The sequence below is a fragment of the Amblyomma mixtum genome, unplaced genomic scaffold (assembly GCF_055824585.1).
Source record: "Amblyomma mixtum isolate Tamu unplaced genomic scaffold, ASM5582458v1 scaffold_19, whole genome shotgun sequence".
NCBI lineage: Eukaryota > Metazoa > Arthropoda > Arachnida > Ixodida > Ixodidae > Amblyomma > Amblyomma mixtum.
The window spans coordinates 1,126,642-1,139,042 of record NW_028317716.1 but is presented as its reverse complement, the minus strand read 5'-3'; positions in this window follow the sequence as shown (position 1 = coordinate 1,139,042).

Genomic DNA, 12,401 nt, shown 5'->3' with positions numbered 1-12,401 from the left:
TTTCTTAGGCTATAATATAACACTTAAGTAAATTATATCCAAGCAGTAGCTGTTGATATTTTCATCTTTTCTGTGTTTTGCCACTACTGGTCAGGTATTTGTATTGGCTTATGGATGCAGATGGGTTGCCCAATAAGTAATGGACTCGGCTGGATGAGTTGGATACAACAATCGCGTTTTTTCACTGACTTGGCAGAGCATGAGAACATAGAAAATGGCCGCGAAAATACTGCATTAGGGAGCACCGCTCCTACCCTTCAGTATTGGCTGTGCTTATTTCTTCTTTGCAAGAAGTTTAGAGTGAACTTTTAGTTCACTGCATAGCAAAGCCATCGTCAACTAGAAACCACCTGTCTGGAGTATTGTTGTCGAAGATTAGTGTAACACGGTAATATCTTCTTCAGATATCCTTCTCTTTTTAAATGTACGACACAAGAGTCGAAGTCTATTGAAACGATAGCAGAGCATGCGATCGCCTTAAAAAAACTCGCTGCAAAGCAAGTTTCAAAGTGCTGTAATGGATCTAGAACGCGCGTTCACTGAATTTGCGCAACCTGTATCCAAGCGTGTTTCGGAACATTTCCCAAGGAAATCAAGAACTGCCCTGGACCGAACTCTATATAGTGAAGAAAAACGAACATTGTACTTGAGCATGGCGCGCCGAATCAGGGCCTTTGGCTCTCGGGTGATGACCTCAAATTCTTTAAGTCGATCATGCTACGGCGGCACCATCTTGACGCAGGTGAAATAGAGAACGACGTGTGTACAGGATCCAAAGAATGAGATCCTCCAAGCTCAGGTGTCCATTCGGGACCTTAATCCTCACAAATATTCCGAGCTATAGTTAGCAGCATATCAAAAGTGAAAACTACTAGACAAAAATTTAATAGACACTGGCTTTACCAAATTACAGGGATATTTCGCAATCCTCATTTAAAAATGCCAAATTTCATTCGCTTTTTTTTAAATTTCACTCGGCGTTTCATTATTGCTGATTCTCTGAAAACGTCCAAAATAGCATAGTAAATGCCTAAAACTAATGCATTGCACTGGTGGACTCTCTCTGACCAACAAAAAATGGAATTTCTTCTTTGGGGTAGCCTCCAGTGCTCGCAGCCTTTTTTTTTCAGAAGCAAGGCAGGAAGAAATCGTATTGGCAACTTCTGGGCGATCCCATTGAAGAGCATAATTGAACCTCTGTCCACTATAGGTTTAAAGATCTCCTTTTCGAGCGTTAATCTGCTGGACCCGAAAGACCGCCAAAGCAAGTCTGAAAATATCGTCGCTAATACTGTCACGTAGTGGAGACCGCAGCCGGGAATAGAGGAAAACATCGAAAAGGCGCCCAAACAAAAGTTTTTATTAGGCTCACTTGCGCCCACGAAGAAACGAATGACTCTGCGTCACCGTAGTATCCAGCGTGCTCCACGGTCGTCGAACGGAATGCCCGCTGCCGTCGGTCGTGATAAATTTAAAGCTGACCCCGAACTTTCAAAATGCGGCATATCATGGCCAAAAAAGCATGGAACACCGTCTAATCGCTTCAGTTTGGCTGCGATCTTTGGAGACAAAGATGGTCCTGTCATGCATCGCCAACAAAGCGACGAAGCTCCGCCGGGATCTCAGAAGGATGAACAAACAACAACACAAAGAGCCCCGGGATTACTCCGCTCTCAAGCAAGCGTCGACCAGATGCTTTACAACAAATAAGGCGGCTAGAAACAAATAAAATGGTGCGCACAATAAACATAGAGAGTGAAAACACAGCGTTCTTTATGGCGCATAATAGGGCTTTAGACAGAGGACATGGACAACTTCTGATCGTGCGTGGCGTCGCTGGAACGCACTCGTTTGCTCCAGGACGGTTTCATAGTCCAGTTCATCTAGCCGTCGAAGAGCATTGCACGGGCCGAAAGATTGGCGCAAAAGCTTTTCACTCAATCCGCGGCGGCGAATCGGCGTCCGGACCCAGACTCGGTCTCTTGGCTTGTATTCCGCGTTTCTTCTTCGTAGGTTGTAACGTGTGGCGTCGGTCGGTTGCTACTCTCTCACCCCCAATGCGGCAAGTCATCAGACTTCTGCGTGCTGGAGATAGGCGGCGATGTCGACATTTTCTTCAGTAACGATGGGCAGCACAGCGTCTAGCGTGGCGGTAGCGGGGCGCCATGGACTGGCCTAAAATGCCTCATCAGGGTGGTCTCCTGCAGTGTGGTGCGAGGACAATGTACGGCAGGATGGGGGTGGGGGGAGGGGTTAAGAAGGAAATCCTGCTGGTCGGGTGGAAGGGCTCTTTCGTCGGTTACAATCTTGGTAGGTTTTCACATAATGTGCGACATCGGCAGACAGTCGGGGCCAGTAATGTTTGTTTTGAATGCGGCCGGTAGCGCAAGAGAACCCGAGATGTCCGGCTATTGGCTCGTCCTGTGAAGCCGTAAGAACTTCGCGCAGACATTCAGGTACAACAAGCAGGTGGGCTGTTTTGTTCACTTAGTAGTTCTTCACGAGGACATTAGTCTGTACAGAAAACGAAGGCAATCATCGTTCAACGAGGAGAAACACTGCGTTCGAATTACTTGCTGAGGGGTTTTACTCGTGGTCCGATCGTTGCAGCTGTGCAAAAAAGCTGATGTTGATAGGGCCAGGAAGGCGTCGGCATCATCGCACGGCGGTGGTGCATCTGCAGGGGCTCGTGACAGGCAGTCGGCGTCAGAGTGCTTCCGTCCGTACTTGTAAGCGACGGTGACGGCGAACTCCTGTAGGTGCAGGCTATATCGATCGAGGCGGCCGCAGGGGTCCTTGCGAAGAGCAGCCTGGGTCCCAAGGGCCTCATCGATGGCTGGCTTTGATCGAGCCACTTGTCGGGGCAGTGGTGCATCGCTGAACCGCTGCACCACAGCGCCATTTGAGGTATATAGAACCCCGCGATCTATTCATGTAAAATATGGAATCATGAATTACGCGTATATGAGCATAGAGATCATAGGCGAAAGAAAAGCAGCATTTTTGAGGAAGGGAGCGATAAAATCCTTTGGCGGACAGAGAGAGGATAGTGTCCAAGCTTGAGAAATCATAAGCAAGGTAGGACGCCAAGCCGCTGACGGGCCCCATTAGTACTATCACGTCTTACCCTTAGGGCTGAGCTTAAGTGTTGGCCCAACTTTCCTTCAGGTAAAGCCGGGAGTCGCTGGACGGCACTCCCGGTCATAGGTATGAATATCGGAACTAACCTTGGTGCTTATTGCTTTGATGTCCGAGCATTGCGCTTGGCCCTACTCCGTGACGGCAATCAGCACTTCTGCCACTAGTGGGATACTGGAAGCTTGCTGCACGGCTAGCGCTGCCGAAAAAGACCTCGGCCGCACACAATACACGATCGGGTTGTAGCCGGGACCCCTGCGGCTCCCTTCTGCGGCCCTTCGGTTACGCGTCCATATACGTCGCATCTGTGGCGGCGGAATGCCTGAACACCCTTCGCGATGTTACCTACCAGGGTGTCTCGCAAACACAACTTCGACGCAGCCTTTAAGTCACATGCCTCTGCGCAGTCTTGAACATACAAAACGTTCATAGTGGTTCGCCTCATCTCTACACGCGCCACCCGGAGGCCTTTGTCGACTCCCCAACGACTCTTGAAGGATGGTTTCTTGATCTACTGAACGCAGCCGTTTGTGGAGAAGCCCGCAGCAAAGACTGTATCTGGGACCGACAGCCGCACGCGTTACATGGACACGGACCATCTAGGGGTCCGCGTTGACTAAGGGCAACGAGATGTTGTTGAACAGCACATGGCTTGGAGTGTCGAGCTTCAATGGGGCATAATCCTAGGAAGCAGCAACATCGTACTTTGCGCATGAGTTATGCTGGAGAGACTTGATATCAATGGGAGAGGCCGAGCATATTGATTGCGCTATCGAGGGTGGTATCATCTGGATCACAAGATATGAAAGAATGCGCCTTGTACGAGCATTTGGAAATGTCATATTTTGGTTTAGAGCAGCTGTGGCTGCCACGACGAAGTGCTGCGGCTGTGCAGTGGTGACCCACTGGGCAGTGGGTCACTATTGCCCAGCGGTGACCCGCCTTAAAATCAGGTCGCAGCCTGGCTGAGTGACAATCTTAGCATTGTGCTAGCTGTGAATACCATCGCCTGACCCTATATTGCAATGCTCGATCTCCACCCCATACAAGCGAACCCTCCATGGAATGGCAGTGGAAAAAGAATATCTGGAAATAGTTGATCAAAATTGCGGGTTTCAGCGAGAGAAGCAGCGAGAAAAGAGGAGGACGAACACAAATTTGCAGGCATTTGGACAAGACACAAATTCATACTTTACACTGCATCTCTCAGTACAGCCGTCGTAGGCGGGAAGCAGCTGTTAGCTCATGGACATTTCCCTCGCCCCCTTCTCGATCAGTGTCATGTCCTTACTGCGCATTCCTTCACAATCAAGCCTCGCTTCTGAGGCCGCCACGGAGGCTTCGTCTACCCATGCCGTCGTTTTCGCAGAGTGAAAGTAGCACTGCTTCTCCAGTAAAAGAAATGGTGTTGGGGGAGACTAAAGACTGTTAGCGCCTCGTGAGGTCTGGAAGCGTTTAACGCTTGCTACTTGGTCAGCATGTAACGTTGTGACGTTTTCAGTATAAAAATGTGATTTTAACAACAACGAGAGCTTTCTTTGATACAGCAAAGTTCATTTTATGGCATCGTCTACAGTCGACATAGCAAAGTTCGAGACATTATGTCATTTTTTGGCACATGAGATAATTAAATATGTTGTACCAATCGGTACCTGTTAGTGCGCATTGCAAAATTCGGTAATGCACGTGAGATATAGGAAAACTTACCGGTTACAGGCTCGTAAGAATAACCTGGAAGAAAAAGAATGGTTAAATACTTTATATACAGAAGCTTCAAAAGAATTGGTGAGTACCGCACTGCCAAATGGTAATCTTATTGTTGCCGGCTCAGCAATGTACCACGACAAAAGTGTGTGCCTGACTATTTTAGTGCTGACAATGCGCCTTATACACGTCTTAGTATCAATGCTTGTACTAAGGGCATCTGTTCCGACCTCTATTTTGCTGGCAGTGTTACAACATAACTTTTTTTTTCTGCGATTTTATCAAACATTGTACATGCGATCAAGTTCAGTCAGCTACAGTGTGACTAAGAGACCAATTATTTACCTCCGCATGCTTGCTGTTAAAGTTTGACGGAATCACCACACGCACCAGTTGCCTTCTCAATACAATGAGTGTGATCTGCCCAAAAGAGATGTTTAATACGAATGCAAAATGCTCACTAAAAGATGACCTTTAATTCTGTACGGCGAACTTTTAAAAAATCTCAAATGATGGGGTCGTGCTCAGAAAAACCCATTCGTTTAGTTTATTAAAGCTTCTGTCCAAATGCTGAGACTAAGACACCGAAGATTTTAATGTTTTTCTCCTCAAGCCCTAATATCACTTTAATCAACGAGGTTTCAAACGGCCTACACACACAAATATTTCACTCACATATCTGACCAGCATTCTTCAGGCTTGTGCCGAAGAGATTTCGAGGTGACTAAATTACTCATAGTTGGCTACTTATACACTCAGGAAAAAAAAACTGCATAGATTGTCTCTGCTCGGGCCCTAATTGTTTACTGTTTTAGAATGATCGCAAATTAGTTAATTTCCCGGCATTTTGTTGTAATAGATTCCTCCACTAGCCTATTACATTAGCAAGTAAATTAATTACCTAGCAATAATTTCGTTTCTAAATTGTTTTCTTTGAAAATTGGTTTTCTTGATAGGGACAAAAGCTCTTTGTTTCGGCAAAAATTTTGCGTCTGATATCCTGGTTACAGCACCGCACAACGCGGACCCATGGGCGGCATATTAATTCCTGGATCACCAAGTACATATCGAATGTGTAGGATCACCCATCTCAGACAGCCAGCGTCCTCTTTTGTTTGGTCTCTGCCAGAGAGTATAAGATAGGCAGAAAAGGTCATACGTGTCTCAGTATCCTCGAAGCATACGAGCCTTGCACTGTAATAGTGGTCATTTGCGAGTCTTCGGAGTTCAACACGATCCAGGAGCAATGAGCCAGAAGGTAGCGAAGCGGATGTCCGTTAACGAGTTAGTGGCAGGAGGGAAAGTAGAGGAATTCAGGATACCGCCGCAGAACCGATACTCAAATGTAACAGTGAAATGCGACTTTAGTGATCAAAACAAACGAGACTCTCACAGTTATCATTAAGGAGCACGTAGTAGATGTAGGCGGAAGTATGGTTCGACAGGATGCAGGCAAGTTATCTCAGGAGACAAAAAAATCTTAATAACAAAAGCTAAAGCCTAGAAGCGTCGGCCTCTAGAATAAAATAAACTGGCAGAGGTATCAAAGTCAATAAATAAGCGCAAGCTCGCTCTTAAAAGGAAGTTTAACATGAAGAAAATGGAGCATGCTCTAAAGAGCACAAGTAGCCCAGCAGCAGTGAAGAGAAAATTAGACATAGGTAACATCCAAATGTATGCACTGAAAGACAGAGAGAAATGTCCTTACTAATATGAATAAAGTAGTTATAGTACTCGAAGTGTTATAGAGAAATCAATACAGTAGTAAAAGTAATCAGAACGTTAATAAGAGAGGCAGTAGTGCACATCAATGGAACATCCTGCCGGTAACGAAAGAGCGAGTATTTAGAGCTTTAGTAGCAATGCAAAGGGCAAAAGCAGCTGGTGAAGATCAGGTAACAGGAGATCTTTTGAAGGACGGAGGGAGATTCTAACCATTCTGAATACACAATGCCGTATGACCTTGAACGTACAAGCAGCTTGGAAGAACGAGATATTATCTTAATTCATAGGAAAGGAGACGTCAGCAACTTGAAAAGTTACAGACCGATCAGCGTATAGTGCGTTGCTTACAAGGTATTTAATAAGGTAATCGCAAAGAAAATCGCGACAACCTCACACTTCACTGAACCAAATCATCACATCAAACATACTTTCGTAAAAGATACTCCACAACATACTATACTCAAAGCACCAATCAGGTGATAGAGAAATGGGGAAAAAATAACCAACCCCCATATATACAGGGTGTCCCAGCTAAATGTAACCAAGCTTGTAAAAAAGAGGATGTTCCCTAGCCCAGTGAGACCAATCGAGGGTTATTGACAGTCGCATGTCCTAGTCTGCGGTAGTTTTTTATTCTACAAGAGTAATTATTTAGCAGAGACTAATTAGCTAACTTCTTAATTATTGCCTTCAGGAAGAAAGTGTCAAAGCAGGAGTTGTAGATCCCATAGAAAATTAACCGTTCTCCGTGTTTGCAACCAAGTGCCACTGATACAGCTTCTTTTATTAAGCATGAAATGCTTTTAGCCCCCGTTCTCGGCAGTGTGCTGACGTCACGCCGAGACCGAGAGCCATCATCCGGGCACTGAAATCCTCTCATCCCGGCACTGAAATCCACTCATCCGGGCACTGAACTCCAGTCATCCGGGCTCTGAATAAAAGGGAAGTTTATTCAACAGTGCAAACAAAACATTGGAAACACACTCATGACCGAGGGCAAAACAAATGTATACAAAGTGGGTGGCCACCCAGAAACACCATGACCTTATTTTAACACACCGTACATATCACAAATTACAGCCTATAGTGCATAGAAACGAGAACATCCGGGCACCGTACGAGACTTAACGAGATTTAAGGAGACTCTCTAAGCCCTCGTACGCGACCGGCATGCAAGCGCCGGTTGGTCTCCAAAGGAGTCACAAAAAATAACTGCTGCCAGTGCCTTCTCAATGTTTATCAAGATATCAGTCGCTCTGCGTTTGATAATGCACGGAATTATAATTTCCGATTTCTAATAACGCGTGCAAAAAGCACATAAATGCCACGATACACTTCGTTGTCATACGCGATCTCTTAGGGGCTTTGCGCATCGAAGCAAAGCCGCGCAGGCGCACAGGGGCCCCCCGGAGGAGAAGCGCGGCGTTCAAAGGGCAAGGCATCGCGCTGAACGGGTGGTGGCGTTCCTCCCTTCCTGTACGGTGCGGTTCGGGTGTCCACCGAGATGACATTAGGCCCGTAAACATTTCATGCTTACTCTACTCTCGGTTACGGGAGAGGTAGAGATTTTTTTTTGAGCATGAAATCCTTTTAGCCCCCGTTGTCGGCAGTGTGGTGACGTCACGCCGAGACCGAGAGCCATCATCCGGGCACTGAATTCCAGTCATCCGGGCTCTGAAACGAGAACATCCGGGCACCGTACGAGACTTAACAAGATTTAACGAGACTATCTAAGCCCTCCTACGCGACCGGCAAGCAAGCGCCGGTTGGTCTCCAACGGTGTCACAAAAAGTAACTGCTGCCAGTGCCTTCTCAATGTTTATCAAGATATCAGTCGCTGTGCGTTTGATAATGCACGGAATTATAATTTCCGATTTCTAATAACGCGTGCAAAAAGCACATAAATGCCACGATACACTTCGTTGTCATACGTGATCTCTTAGGCGCTTCGCGCATCGAAGCAAAGACGCGCAGGCGCACAGGGGCCCGGGGGAGAAGCGCTGGGTTCAAAGGGCAAGGCATCGCGCCGAACGGGTGGTGGCGTTCCTCCCTTCCATTACGGTGTGGTTCGGCTGTCCACCGAGATGGCAGAGAATTACTGCTCCATTTCATTTCCTCAAAATCCTTGCGTTCAAATGGCAAGGCATCGCGCTGAACGGATGGTGGCGTTCCTCCCTTCCTGTACGGTGCGGTTCGGGTGTCCACCGAGATGACATTAGGCCAGTAAACATTTCATGCTTACTCTACTCTCCGTTACGAGAGAGGCAGAGTTTTTTTTTACCGAGAATGTCTGCCGTATCAAAACATTAGCGACACTTTTTGTCTTAAAAGAAAGCCCGCGAAATACAAAAAGAACCACGTGATAGGAAAGCTGTTTCAGCGCTCCAAAACGACCAGTCAAGCAACGACATCCGCTTATATTTGCAACGTTGTCCCGAACAGGGTTCGGCGTTTTGAGGTGGTGGCGAGATATGCGCCAGGAACTGCTTATGCGTCATGGAAAGTAAGCGGGCGCTGCTCTTCAAGGAAGTGAAGCGCGGCTCGCATGGAGTGCTTTTTCACGCGAAACCTCGCCTCGAGTGATACTCTTGTGGCCGTGCCGCCGAACTTGCACCGTCACGCGCTGAAGAAGAGGCCGCCCTAGTGCCCATGCGAGAGTTGCTGGCGTGTATCTCCCAACCATCGCAAAACGCCGAACCCCGTTCGGGACAGCGTTGCAAAGATAAACTAATGTCGTTGCTTGACCGGCCGTCTGGGAGCGCTTAAACTGCTTCCTTATCACGTGGTTGTTTTTGTATTTCGCGGGCTTTTTTAAGGCAAATAAAAGAACCTGTATCAGTGGCACTTGGTTGCAAACCCGGCAACCAGTTATTTTTCTGTGGGATCTACAATTTCTGCATTGACACTTTCTTCCTGAAGGCAATAATTAAAAATTTAGCTAATTAGTCTCTGCTAATTAATTACGTTTGCATATTAAAAAATACTGCAGACTAGGACACGCGACTGGCAATAACCCTCAGTTGGTCTCACTGGGGATAGGGCACTTCGTCTCTTATAAAAGCTTGGTTACATTTAGCTGGGACACCCTGTATAGCGTTCATTGATTACGAGAAAACATTTCACTTTGTGGAAAACTAAGCAGTGTGGCAGGCATTGCTGAATAAGCGTGTAGAAGAATCATGTGAAAATACTAGAAGACATCCATAACGACTGCACAGCTACCATTATACTTCATAAAGTCAGCAATAAAATTCCAATACTAAAGAGTGTCAGGCAGGGAGACATGATTTCGCCAATGCTATTCAGAGCCTGTTTACAAGAGGTGTTCTGACGCCTTGATCGGCACCAGCTGGGGATAAGAGTTAGTGGAGAATACATAATTTGTGATTTTCAGGTGGGACTGTCTTGCAAGCACTCAGGAGAGGAACTGCAAAAAATAATAAATGAGTTAGACAGGCAGAACAGAGCGGAGCGTCTTAAAATGCATCATCATCAGCCTGACTAAGCCCTAGTGCAGGGCAAATGCCTCACCCATGTATCTCCAATTAACCCTGTCCTTTGCCAGCTGCAGCGAACATATTCCCACAAATTCTTAATCTCATCCACCCAACTAACTTTCTAGCGCCCCTTTCTGCTCACCTTCTCTTGTAATCCACTCCGTTACCCTGATGGACCAGCGGCTATGTTTCAGTCTATTATATCCTCTGGCCAAGTCATTTCTTCTTCTACATTACGACTAGGATCTCATTAAACCACGGCTGATCTCTCCCCCACTCTGCACGCTTCCAGACTCTTAACGTTACACTTACCATTTTTTTCTTTCCACAGCTCAATGCATTGTCCTTAATTTCAGCTCAACCCTTTTCGTTAGCCTCCACGCTTCTGCCTCGTAGATGAGTACCGGTAAGATACAGCTGTTATTTTTTATTGAGGGATATTGGTAAACAGACATCCATGATGTCACAGACTTCCATATGCGCTCCACCCCGTTCTTATTCTTCTAGTTATTTTCTTCTAATGATCCGGACCAGCATCCACTACCTGCCCTGAGTACACGTCTTACCTTACCGCTTCCAACAGAACCGTACCAATTGTGAACTGCTGTTTTCTTGCGATGCTGTTCAACATTGCTTGGCTCTTCTGTATGCTAATTCGAAGGCTTACAGTTCTTCTCTGCCTGTTTTAACTTATTATCATGCTTTGCAGCCGAGCTCCTGAGTGACTAAGCAAGTATTACGTTGTCTCCCCTCCAATAGCGGACTCAACGGGTAGCGAAGAATCAAGTGAGAAGTCGGGCTCCAGGCACTCGGGCATCGCGGTTGAGGCCAATGGAGAGACGGGTCGAGGAATATCGAAATGTAAGAGAATTAATTACATGGCGATCAAAGAGATTTCTGTTGTAAACAATGACCACTGCGGCTGTTCTTAAAAAGGGCCCTGGTCCCTAGGTGCCCGGATGGGAAATTTAGCTCAGTTAAAAGCGTCCAATCACTATCGTTTGAGTCACGTGTCCAGTCTTCGAGAACCGCCCACCCGGACGTCTCCAACACACTCTCGCCACTTCCGGCAAAATCCGGTCCAGGCTATTGTCACGTAGTGGTCACTGCAGTCCGATGAGCAGGAAAACAATGAGAATGGCTCCTAAACGCAACTCCGTACTTGGTCTGACTTGCTCCCGCAAAGAACTTATCAATCGGCGGCGGAGTAGCAACAACCGTGCTCGGCGGTCGTCGAACAGAATGCCCGCCGCTCTCGGTCATGCTTTTTTCAAAGCTGATAGCGAACTTCCGAGATAAAGTTTGGAAAGTTACTAGAACCTTCTGGAAGAACGTAGAATCGGCTCCGCCTGGATGCGATTAATCGAAATCAATCTAGGCGCGTCTTGCCTCAGAAACAAAGCGATAAAACGGCGTGCCGGCAGCTTTGAAGAATGAACAAACACTGCAAATATTCGCGGCATTACTCCCCTCTCAAAGAAGCATTGACCTTATTTTTTAGTACACAATGCCCCCCCCCCCCCTAAAAAAAAAACGGTGTGCGTAAAAATAAACACCAAGGGTGTAAGGACAGCGTGCTTTAGCGCGCATAATAAGGCTTTAGACGGACGACATGGACAACTTCTGGTCCTACGCGGCGTCGCTGGGATGCAGTCATGTCGTGAAGGATGACTACTTAGTCCAGTTCGCCTATCCGACAAAGAATCTTGTTCGGGCCCAAGATAGCAGCGTAAAAGTTTTTCACCCAATCCTCGCTACGAATGGGCGTCCAAACACAGACTCGGTCTCCTGGCTTGTATTCCGCGTTGCGTCTCAGGAGGTTGTAGTTTCTGGCGACGGTCAGCGGCTGGTCTTTGATCTGTAATCTGGCAAGCCTTCGTGATTTTTCTGCGCTTTGAAGCTAGGCGGCGACTTCGACGTTATCTTCTTCGGTAACATTAGGCAGCATGGCGTCTAGCGTGGTCGTGGCCTCCTCGTCATGGACGAGCCTAAAAGGCGTCATCTGGGTGGTCTCTTGCACTGCGGTGTTGTAGGCGAATAAGATGTAAGACAGGATAACGTCCCAGATCTTGTGTTCTGCATCGACATATATGGCGAGATTATTGATGATGGTTTTGTTCAGGTGCTCGGTCAGTCCGATGGTCTGCGGATGGCATGCAGTTGTCCTCTGGTGGCTGGTTTGCGTGTAAAGCAGGATGGCTTGCGTCAGTACCGCAGTGAATGCTGTTCCTCTGTCCGTGATAAGCACATGGGGGCCGCCGTGTCGCAGAAGAATGCATTCCAAGAAAAATTTGACGACTTTAGCCGCTATTTCGTTCGGTAGGGCTTCTACCTCGG